General features: G+C 44.1%; 1 protein-coding gene across 21 annotated transcripts in view; it reads right to left on the bottom strand.

Moving 5' to 3' along the window:
* LOC124014436 (receptor-type tyrosine-protein phosphatase delta-like) overlaps positions 1 to 12,351 on the bottom strand; it is a 611,657-nt gene that overhangs the window by 352,633 nt on the left and 246,673 nt on the right. For all 21 annotated transcript variants that reach the window (XM_046329399.1, XM_046329396.1, XM_046329395.1 and 18 more), the window contains exon 7: positions 10,713 to 10,757. The gene's annotated coding sequence lies outside the window, so the exon portion shown is untranslated. The remainder of the gene's footprint in view (positions 1 to 10,712; positions 10,758 to 12,351) is intronic.

Genomic DNA, 12,351 nt, shown 5'->3' with positions numbered 1-12,351 from the left:
AGTAGGGTTAGTACATATAGGGAGTAGGGGTTAGTACATATAGGGAGTAGGGTTAGTACATATAGGGAGTAGGGGTTAGTACATATAGGGAGTAGGGTTAGTACCTATAGGGAGTAGGGTTAGTACATATAGGGAGTAGGGGTTAGTACATATAGGGAGTAGGGTTAGTACCTATAGGGAGTAGAGTTAGTACATATAGGGAGTAGGGTTAGTACCTATAGGGAGTAGGGTTAGTACCAAGAGGGAGTAGGGGTTGGTTCCTATAGGGAGTAGGGTTAGTACATATAGGGAGTAGGGGTTAGTACATATAGGGAGTAGGGTTAGTACCAAGAGGGAGTAGGGGTTAGTACATATAGGGAGTAGGGGTTAGTACCAATAAGGAGTAGGGTTAGTACCTATAGGGAGTAGGGTTAATACATATAGGGAGTAGGGGTTGGTTCCTATAGGGAGTAGGGTTAGTACCTATAGGGAGTAGGGGTTAGTGACTATATGGAGTAGGGTTAGTACCTATAGGGAGTAGGGTTAGTACCTATAGGGAGTAGGGGTTAGTACCTATAGGGAGTAGGGTTTAGTACCTGTAGGGTTAGTACCTATAGGGAGTAGGGGTTAGTACCTATAGGGAGTAGGGTTAGTACATATAGGGAGTAGGATTAGTACCAAGAGGGAGTAGGGGTTGGTTCCTATAGGGAGTAGGGTTAGTACATATAGGGAGTAGGGTTAGTACCTATAGGGAGTAGGGTTAGTACCAAGAGGGAGTAGGGGTTGGTTCCTATAGGGAGTAGGGTTAGTACATATAGGGAGTAGGGGTTAGTACATATAGGGAGTAGGGTTAGTACCTATAGGGAATAGGGTTAGTACATATAGGGAGTAGGGGTTAGTACATATAGGGAGTAGGGTTAGTACATATAGGTAGTAGGGGTTAGTACATATAGGGAGTAGGGTTAGTACCTATAGGGAGTAGGGTTAGTACATATAGGGAGTAGGGGTTAGTACATATAGGGAGTAGGGTTAGTACCTATAGGGAGTAGGGTTAGTACATATAGGGAGTAGGGTTAGTACCAAGAGGGAGTAGGGGTTGGTCCCTATAGGGAGTAGGGTTAGTACATATAGGGAGTAGGGGTTAGTACATATAGGGAGTAGGGTTAGTACCAAGAGGGAGTAGGGGTTAGTACATATAGGGAGTAGGGGTTAGTACATATAGGGAGTAGGGTTAGTACCTATAGGGAGTAGGGGTTAGTACATATAGGGAGTAGGGTTAGTACATATAGGGAGTAGGGTTAGTACATATAGGGAGTAGGGGTTAGTACCTATAGGGAGTAGGGTTAGTACATATAGGGAGTAGGGTTAGTACATATAGGGAGTAGGGTTAGTACCTATAGGGAGTAGGGTTAGTACCTATAGGGAGTAGGGTTAGTACCTATAGGGAGTAGGGATTAGTACCTATAGGGAGTAGGGTTTAGTACCTGTAGGGTTAGTACCTATAGGGAGTAGGGGTTAGTACCTATAGGGAGAAGGATTAGTACATATAGGGAGTAGGGGTTAGTACATATAGGGAGTAGGGGTTAGTACCTATAGGGAGTAGGATTAGTACCAAGAGGGAGTAGGGGTTGGTTCCTATAGGGAGTAGGGTTAGTACATATAGGGAGTAGGGTTAGTACCTATAGGGAGTAGGGTTAGTACCAAGAGGGAGTAGGGGTTGGTTCCTATAGGGAGTAGGGTTAGTACATATAGGGAGTAGGGGTTAGTACATATAGGGAGTAGGGTTAGTACCTATAGGGAGTAGGGTTAGTACATATAGGGAGTAGGGGTTAGTACATATAGGGAGTAGGGTTAGTACATATAGGGAGTAGGGGTTAGTACATATAGGGAGTAGGGTTAGTACCTATAGGGAGTAGGGTTAGTACATATAGGGAGTAGGGGTTAGTACATATAGGGAGTAGGGTTAGTACCTATAGGGAGTAGAGTTAGTACATATAGGGAGTAGGGTTAGTACCTATAGGGAGTAGGGTTAGTACCAAGAGGGAGTAGGGGTTGGTTCCTATAGGGAGTAGGGTTAGTACATATAGGGAGTAGGGGTTAGTACATATAGGGAGTAGGGTTAGTACCAAGAGGGAGTAGGGGTTAGTACATATAGGGAGTAGGGGTTAGTACCAATAAGGAGTAGGGTTAGTACCTATAGGGAGTAGGGTTAATACATATAGGGAGTAGGGGTTGGTTCCTATAGGGAGTAGGGTTAGTACCTATAGGGAGTAGGGGTTAGTGACTATATGGAGTAGGGTTAGTACCTATAGGGAGTAGGGTTAGTACCTATAGGGAGTAGGGGTTAGTACCTATAGGGAGTAGGGTTTAGTACCTGTAGGGTTAGTACCTATAGGGAGTAGGGGTTAGTACCTATAGGGAGTAGGGTTAGTACATATAGGGAGTAGGATTAGTACCAAGAGGGAGTAGGGGTTGGTTCCTATAGGGAGTAGGGTTAGTACATATAGGGAGTAGGGTTAGTACCTATAGGGAGTAGGGTTAGTACCAAGAGGGAGTAGGGGTTGGTTGCTATAGGGAGTAGGGTTAGTACATATAGGGAGTAGGGGTTAGTACATATAGGGAGTAGGGTTAGTACCTATAGGGAATAGGGTTAGTACATATAGGGAGTAGGGGTTAGTACATATAGGGAGTAGGGTTAGTACATATAGGGAGTAGGGGTTAGTACATATAGGGAGTAGGGTTAGTACCTATAGGGAGTAGGGTTAGTACCTATAGGGAGTAGGGGTTAGTACATATAGGGAGTAGGGGTTAGTACCTATAGGGAGTAGGGTTAGTACATATAGGGAGTAGGGTTAGTAGGGTTAGTAAGAGGGAGTAGGGGTTGGTCCCTATAGGGAGTAGGGTTAGTACATATAGGGAGTAGGGGTTAGTACATATAGGGAGTAGGGTTAGTACCAAGAGGGAGTAGGGGTTAGTACATATAGGGAGTAGGGGTTAGTACATATAGGGAGTAGGGTTAGTACCTATAGGGAGTAGGGGTTAGTACATATAGGGAGTAGGGTTAGTACATATAGGGAGTAGGGTTAGTACATATAGGGAGTAGGGGTTAGTACCTATAGGGAGTAGGGTTAGTACATATAGGGAGTAGGGTTAGTACATATAGGGAGTAGGGTTAGTACCTATAGGGAGTAGGGTTAGTACATATAGGGAGTAGGGGTTAGTACATATAGGGAGTAGGGTTAGTACATATAGGGAGTAGGGGTTAGTACATATAGGGAGTAGGGTTAGTACCTATAGGGAGTAGGGTTAGTACATATAGGGAGTAGGGGTTAGTACATATAGGGAGTAGGGTTAGTACCAAGAGGGAGTAGGGGTTGGTTCCTATAGGGAGTAGGGTTAGTACATATAGGGAGTAGGGGTTAGTACATATAGGGAGTAGGGTTAGTACCTATAGGGAGTAGGGTTAGTACCAAGAGGGAGTAGGGGTTGGTTCCTATAGGGAGTAGGGTTAGTACCTATAGGGATTAGGGGTTAGTACCTATAGGGAGTTGGGGTTAGTACCTATAGGGAGTAGGGGTTAGTACCTATAGGGAGTAGGGTTAGCACATATAGGGAGTAGGGGTTAGTACCAAGAGGGAGTAGGGGTTGGTTCCTATAGGGAGTAGGGGTTGGTTCCGATAGGGTGTAAGGGTTTGGTTCCTATAGGGAGTAGGGTTAGTACCTATAGGGATTAGGGGTTAGTACCTATAGGGAGTAGGGGTTAGTACCAATAGGGAGTAGGGTTAGTACCTATAGGGAGTAGGGTTAATACATATAGGGAGTAGGGTTAGTACCTATAGGGAGGAGGGGTTAGTACCTATAGGGAGTAGGGGTTAGTACCTATAGGGAGTAGGGGTTAGTGACTATATGGAGTAGGGGTTAGTACCTATAGGGAGTAGGGGTTAGTACCTATAGGGAGTAGGGTTAGTACCTATAGGGAGTAGGGGTTAGTACCTATAGGGAGTAGGGGTTAGTACCTATAGGGAGTAGGGGTTAGTACCTATAGGGAGTAGGGTTCGTACCTATAGGGAGTAGGGGTTCGTACCTATAGGACATAGGGTTTAGTACCTATAGGGAGTAGGGGTTAGTACCTATAGGGAGTAGGGGTTAGTACATATAGGGAGTAGGGTTAGTACCTATAGGGAGTAGGGTTAGTACCTATAGGGAGTAGGGGTTAGTACCTAAAGGGAGTAGGGGTTAGTACATATAGGGAGTAGGGTTAGTACCTATAGGGAGTAGGGTTAGTACCTATAGGGAGTAGGGTTAGTACCTATAGGGAGTAGGGTTAGTACCTATAGGGAGTAGGGTTAGTACCTATAGGGAGTAGGGGTTAGTACATATAGGGAGTAGGGTTAGTACTTATAGGGAGTAGGTGTTAGTACATATAGGGAGTAGGGTTAGTACATATAGGGAGTAGGGTTAGTACAAATAGGGAGTAGGGTTAGTACATATAGGGAATAGGGTTAGTACATATAGGGAATAGGGTTAGTACATATAGGGAGTAGGGGTTAGTACCTATAGGGAGTAGGTTTAGTACCTATAGGGAGTAGGGTTAGTACATATAGGGAGTAGGGTTAGTACCTATAGGGAGTAGGGGTTAGTACCAAGAGGGAGTAGGGTTAGTACCTATAGGGAGTAGGGTTAGTACCTATAGGGAGTAGGGTTAGTACATATAGGGAGTAGGGTTCGTACCTATAGGGAGTAGGGGTTCGTACCTATAGGACATAGGGTTTAGTACCTATAGGGAGTAGGGGTTAGTACCTATAGGGAGTAGGGGTTAGTACATATAGGGAGTAGGGTTAGTACCTATAGGGAGTAGGGTTAGTACCTATAGGGAGTAGGGGTTAGTACCTATAGGGAGTAGGGGTTAGTACCTATAGGGAGTAGGGGTTAGTACCTATAGGGAGTAGGGTTAGTACATATAGGGAGTAGGGGTTAGTACCTATAGGGAGTAGGGGTTAGTACCTATAGGGAGTAGGGGTTAGTACCTATAGGGAGCAGGGGTTAGTACCTATAGGGAGTAGGGTTCGTACCTATAGGGAGTAGGGGTTCGTACCTATAGGACATAGGGTTTAGTACCTATAGGGAGTAGGGGTTAGTACCTATAGGGAGTAGGGGTTAGTACATATAGGGAGTAGGGTTAGTACCTATAGGGAGTAGGGTTAGTACCTATAGGGAGTAGGGGTTAGTACCTAAAGGGAGTAGGGGTTAGTACATATAGGGAGTAGGGTTAGTACCTATAGGGAGTAGGGTTAGTACCTATAGGGAGTAGGGTTAGTACCTATAGGGAGTAGGGTTAGTACCTATAGGTAGTAGGGTTAGTACCTATAGGGAGTAGGGGTTAGTACATATAGGGAGTAGGGTTAGTACCTATAGGGAGTAGGGGTTAGTACATATAGGGAGTAGGGTTAGTACATATAGGGAGTAGGGTTAGTACATATAGGGAGTAGGGTTAGTACATATAGGGAATAGGGTTAGTACATATAGGGAATAGGGTTAGTACATATAGGGAGTAGGGGTTAGTACCTATAGGGAGTAGGTTTAGTACCTATAGGGAGTAGGGTTAGTACATATAGGGAGTAGGGTTAGTACCTATAGGGAGTAGGGGTTAGTACCAAGAGGGAGTAGGGTTAGTACCTATAGGGAGTAGGGTTAGTACCTATAGGGAGTAGGGTTAGTACATATAGGGAGTAGGGTTCGTACCTATAGGGAGTAGGGGTTCGTACCTATAGGACATAGGGTTTAGTACCTATAGGGAGTAGGGGTTAGTACCTATAGGGAGTAGGGGTTAGTACATATAGGGAGTAGGGTTAGTACCTATAGGGAGTAGGGTTAGTACCTATAGGGAGTAGGGGTTAGTACCTATAGGGAGTAGGGGTTAGTACATATAGGGAGTAGGGTTAGTACCTATAGGGAGTAGGGTTAGTACCTATAGGGAGTAGGGTTAGTACCTATAGGGAGTAGGGTTAGTACCTATAGGGAGTAGGGTTAGTACCTATAGGGAGTAGGGGTTAGTACATATAGGGAGTAGGGTTAGTACCTATAGGGAGTAGGGGTTAGTACCAAGAGGGAGTAGGGTTAGTACCAAGAGGGAGTAGGGTTAGTACCTATAGGGAGTAGGGTTAGTACCTATAGGGAGTAGGGGTTAGTACCTATAGGGAGTAGGGTTAGTACATATAGGGAGTAGGGTTAGTACATATAGGGAGTAGGGTTAGTACATATAGGGAGTAGGGTTAGTACCTATAGGGAGTAGGGTTAGTTAGGGTTACCTATAGGGAATAGGGTTAGTACCTATAGGGAGTAGGGTTAGTACCTATAGGGAGTAGGTTTAGTACCTATAGGGAGTAGGGGTTAGTACATATAGGGAGTAGGGTTAGTACCTATAGGGAGTAGGGTTAGTACATATAGGGAGTAGGGGTTGGTACATATAGGGAATAGGGTTAGTACAAGAGGGAATAGGGTTAGTACCTATAGGGAGTAGGGGTTAGTACCTATAGGGGTTAGTAGGTTTAGTACCTATAGGGAGTAGGGTTAGTACATATAGGGAGTAGGGTTAGTACCTATAGGGAGTAGGGTTAGTACATATAGGGAGTAGGGGTTAGTACCTATAGGGAGTAGGGGTTAGTACCTATAGGGAGTAGGGGTTAGTACCTATAGGGAGTAGGGGTTAGTACCTATAGGGAGTAGGGTTAGTACATATAGGGAGTAGGGGTTAGTACATATAGGGAGTAGGGGTTGGTTCCTATAGGGAGTAGGGGTTAGTACCTATAGGGAGTAGGGGTTGGTTCCTATAGGGAGTAGGGTTAGTACCTATAGGGAGTAGGGGTTAGTACCTATAGGGAGTTAGTACCTATAGGGAGTAGGGTTAGTACATATAGGGAGTAGGGGTTAGTACCTATAGGGAGTAGGGTTAGTACCTATAGGGAGTAGGAGTTCGTACCTATAGGACATAGGGTTTAGTACCTACTTCCTATAGTACCAAATTAATGTAATTGGTTCAGAGTCTGTTTTGATATTTTAACCTGTGTGTCGTGATCGCGTTTGGTGTGGGGGGACAAAACAAATGTATGCACGAAGGCGCACGATGGTACTCGTTGGCGCATGCGCGCAGCCGGCTTGGGTTCCGTGTAAGGCTAATGGGAACAAGAGCAATATGGTGCAAAGAACCATCAGCTATTCTATTAGGCTTTTTACAGTACAGTTTATGAAGCATGCCATAAGTGCTAATTCTAATGGTTTTTCAAGGTTCTTCTAGGGTTACATATTGTTCTTTGTTGGCAAGGCTTCATTTAAAAAGGATGACAGAGGTTTGAGAGTAATGCTATGTACAATGCATATCTGTTTTTGGTGTTTGCGGAAAACCCATCAACCCATTGTACTGTATATGATTTTCAATACTGTTCTTGTCAAATATATTTTAAAAAATTTGGAATTGAAATATGTTGGCCAATGACATAAGAATGGCCACTGACATATTACTATCACTACAGGAAACTGAAACAGTTGATCATGTTAAAGTAAGGAGTTGTGGTTTGTTCGAAAGAGCTGCAATTTTGGTATGAATTACTGCTGCATTGATGGAAGCACATCCATTAACAGAGGTAGGACAACACCAGGCATAATACTTAGTCTGTGTACTATGAGTACATTGTCACTTGATTCTATCTATAAGCAATGTTTGGTATTATAAAGTACATATTCTATGTTGTGTAAAGGTCAGACAGACGAGCCTTTGCAATGTTGAGTCATTCTGGGATTTTATTCGTTACACCCCTATAATTCAAAGTGATTATCGTTAATATCATTCACATGGGAAGAAATTTCAGAGCAGCCTGTTGGAATAGTCCCATATCCGGCGGGGCTGGCGCCGCCACTTTCACAGCGGACAGCAATATCGCACAGCCTTTGAGTTTATGCAAAGCGCCCCATCTCCCTTCAACAGCGCTCAGTCAGTGAGACCTTGGCAAATATCATTAAATTCTCTGATAACGTTTCTCTCGCTCTTTCACCACACACTCTCCCTCGTTTCTTTCCCCCTTTCCTTTTTTTGTGTGTGCTGGCTATCACTCTGCGGCAGTGCACAAGGAAGAGAGTGCATTGATCTGCCAAAGTGAGCAGCCATTTCGCAGGGCAAGTCTCCGAGGTGCCTCCGCTTCTGAATGGGAATTGCTCATTTCACCTGGGCGCCTTGCTTAGCGAGGCTAAAGGGGAGCCCCGCCAGGAGGGAGTGGAACCCGGCGCCAGGGCTTGGTGGGCGCGAGATAAGACCTCGACTCGCTAGTGCTACTGGATCTCCAACCTCTCTCTCCATTCCTTTCTCACTATAGCTCTCTCCCGCTTTCTCTTTCACGTTCGCTCTCTTCTTCTCACTCTACCTCGGTCACTCACGTGCACACTCAATTTCCTTTGCTACTCTCTCTCATTCTATTTCTCGCTCGCCCTCTGCCTCTCAGCTAGCAGCAGTGAGCCTGGTGGGTAGGAGCGTTGGGCCAGTAAGGTTGCTGGATCGATTCCCCGGGCTGACAAGGAAAAAATGCCTGAGCAAGGCAACTAACCCACTGTTCTGCGGGCAACGAGGACGTGGATGTCGATTTAGGCAACCCTCCTCACCTCTCTGATTCAGAGGGGTTGGTTAAATGCAGAAGACACATTTCAGTTGAATGCATTAAGTTGTACAACTGACTAGGTATCCCCCTTGGTTTCCCTACAAATATGTGAGAGGCCAACTGAACCAAATGACTATTGCCCCGTAACACTCATTTCTGTCATCATGAATTACTTTGAGATCATATCACCTCTACCTTACCCGACACCCTAGACCCACAATTTGCTTACTGCCCCAACATATCCACAGACGATGCTATCGCCATCACACTACACACTGCCCTATACCACCTGGACAAGAGGAATACCTATGCTGTTCATTGACCATAGCTCAGCATTCAGCACCATAGTACCCTCCAAACTCATCATTAAGCTCAAGGCCCTGGGTCTGAACCCCACCCTGTGCAACTGGGTCCTGGACTACCTGACGGGCCGCCCCCAGTTGGTGAAGGCGGGAAACAACACCTCCACTTCGCTGAGCCTCAATACAGGAGCCCCACAATGACGCATGCTCAGCCCACTCCTGTACTCCCTGTTCACCCATGACTGCGTGGCCACGCACGCCTCCAAATCAATCATTAAGTTTGCAGACGACACAACAGTATTAGGCCTGATTACCAACAATGACGAGACAGCCTACAGGGAGGAGGTGAGGACACTGGGTGTGTGGTGCTAGGAAAATAACCTCTCACCCAACGTCAACAACACAAAGGATTTGATTGTGGACTTCAGGAAACAGCAGAGGGGGCACTGCCCTATCCACATCGACTGGACCGCAGTGGTCTGCCGGGCTCTCCAGAGGGTGGTGCGGTCTGCCCAATGCATCATCTGGGGCAAACTACCTGTCCTCCAGGACCTGCCCTACAACGTCCGATGTCACAGGAATGTCAAAAATTACAACAACCACCCAAGCCACTGCCTGTTCAACCCACTATCATCCAGAAGACAAGGTCAGTACAGGTGCATCAAAGCTGGTAAACTCACAGTACAGAGATTTAGCGCTACACTATTTGCGTTGCAAATGTACCATGTATTTACAGTCCTCTGTCCCATGTAGCTCAGTTGATAGAGCAAGGCACTTTCAACGCCAGGGTTGTGGGTCCAATTCCCACAGAGGACCAGAATGAGAATGTATGCACTCACTACTATAAGTCACTCTGGATAAGAGCGTCTGCTAAATGACTGTAAATTATGTCCAAAGCAGATGTTAAGGCAACTATTTTAGATGTAAATATGTTAGACAAAGTCTTAGTGGTTTAATGTTTTGAATAGCAACGTAGACCTTTATCAGAGTTGTGGAATGATCCAAACAATATGTAAACAAATGTTAATTCAAATGTTAATTCAACTCGTCTCAAACATGTGCAGTCTCAATATGCTGCCCACCTAATTCTTCAGGAGTCCGCAACGCAATCCAGCCAGCCACTTCATTCCACTACTTCATTCTTCTGATATTCCAAATACATCCTCCTCACCAGCCACATCCCTATCCAGTCTATCTCTCCGAGTCTCTCTCCTCTGTGACAGTCTCATCACGCTCTATCAATCAGGCTTCTGAAGCCTGGCACACTGCACAAGGCACGGCCAGTCTGGCCTCATCAGAGCCAGTCAGTCTCCCTCTCACTCTCTGTCTCTCTAAAAGGCTTGGCTTGGCAGATACAGACTTTTCTCTTCACTAACCAAGGGAGAGATGGCAGAACAATGATCCGAGCTGAGACATCTGATTTGGGATTGATTCCGTTTCAATGTAAGAGATTGATTGGAAATTATTTCAGTGAGGACTATTTTATAAGTTTCTTTTCAATTCAGAGAGAGACTTTTTATTTAGGTGTAAATGATCTGAAAAGACTGATTTTCAAATGGAATTAATCCCAATCCAAATCCTAACTGAAATCATAATGAATGTATTGTATTGTTATACCCATTGTGGCTAATCTATTGTACACACCTTTAACAAAATGATGGTGTGGGCTACCAGTGTCAGGCTTGTTAACCTACTCAGGCAGCTCTGGGACTCACTGTATGGACAGAATGGCTCCAAATTGACAATCACATTTTAACACACCACTGCATCCATCTCAAACTCTTACCTCCTCTCAAGCCTCATCCTGTGGTTGTTGTCTCAGGAAAGAGAACTGGAACGACATGAGAGAGAGAGAAAATATTAACATTTTTGTAATTTAGCAGACACTCTTATACAGAGCAACTAGGGATAAGTGCCTTGCTCAAGGGTACATAGACATAATTTTAACCTAGTCAGCTCAGGGATTCAAACCAGAAACCTTTAATTTACCAGCCCAACGCCCTAAACATCTATGACTCAGGAAACATAACATCTTGTCACAGAAATACTATTATTAATAAATCATATCATCATATTTCAATGTTGATTTGTTTATGGAATTAACCATTATGTAACAACAAAACAATGTCTTATCATTGGCACCATTTCGGTGTCAAACTCCCGCTTGGCAGGTAATACTACTTAGCAGAAATATTGATCAGCTTTGGGGCCTATGATGAAAACACTTGTAATTACATTCTCCTTCTATTACAATTGTGAGATATTCAGAAAATATACTATTTACTGTGCAGAGCAGATTTTTTCAGGCTATTTCCTGCTAAATGCATTAGCAGATGCTGCAGTGCCCATAGAAGCCTGTGGACTAATATTCTTGTAAATGATTAGCTGCTTATTGAACCAAAGGAGAAATGTGCTTTAGGTTGTTCCGACAAAATGACTCATAATGAATGATACAATTATTTTGTTTTGCCAAATTGGGTGCACCCTAATTTCAGACCTCATGCTTAAGACATCATGATGGTGGTGGGTTTATTTGTATGAGAAGGACCTCCTTGAAAACTGTGGAAACTGTGGCGGACATGAGTTGCCATGGCAAGACCACTGATTTGAAATGTCTGAGCGCAGTTCTTCTAATTTCCCCAGGAATTTTATGATCATTGGATTAATCATATCTAAGATGTGAATGTTAGTCATAGCTGAGAAATCAACCTGAACTTCTCACGGCCTGAACCTTCTCAGATGTCGGCATTTGCATAAACCACTGCTTTCAATTACTTTAAATACATTTCACAAGTAGGGGAGAGCGGGTCAAGTTGAGCTGCCCTTGTTTCTAGGAAAACATACACCAGATAAACAGGTCATCATTTCAAGGAGTATGTGAAGGGAAAAAAAACACATGGAAAAAGTGGTAAGCAAGTTAGATTAAAAAAAAAATGGATCTTCACCAAGTCAAAAAAAAACGTTTTGTGTTGGAACATTTATGATGCTTGTATCTAAACCAAAGTAAAATAGTTATATACATCAGTTGGGATCTCTATTAGCTTCAATATGAGGTCCTAAACATAGCATGAATGTGCATCCTTGTAGCTGTGTGGGCTAATATAGCACACATGTTTGCCTTGGGGGTAAGTTGAGCCCATGATTGGGCTAATGGAAAGTTGAGCAAATTGAAGTGTTTGCAAGGCATTATTGCTAGGATATGAGTTAACAACAGGGCCTGGAGAATGTTAAAAGTGTTTCAAAAAAGTACAACATGTTTGTTCGGTGTTAAGCCTGTGTTATAAGACACTTCAAGTGATTAAAATACAAAAAGTGTTTGGTATTGTATTGAATTGGGTTTGGGAAGTAAAGATAGACATGGTTTTAAAATGGTAGTGGTAATATTTTATTCAGTACAGAAATTTGTTGGTGGCTTAACTAGCCCT

The sequence above is a fragment of the Oncorhynchus gorbuscha genome, linkage group LG25 (assembly GCF_021184085.1).
Source record: "Oncorhynchus gorbuscha isolate QuinsamMale2020 ecotype Even-year linkage group LG25, OgorEven_v1.0, whole genome shotgun sequence".
Classification (NCBI taxonomy): domain Eukaryota; kingdom Metazoa; phylum Chordata; class Actinopteri; order Salmoniformes; family Salmonidae; genus Oncorhynchus; species Oncorhynchus gorbuscha.
This window is presented reverse-complemented; position numbering and strand designations above follow the sequence as displayed.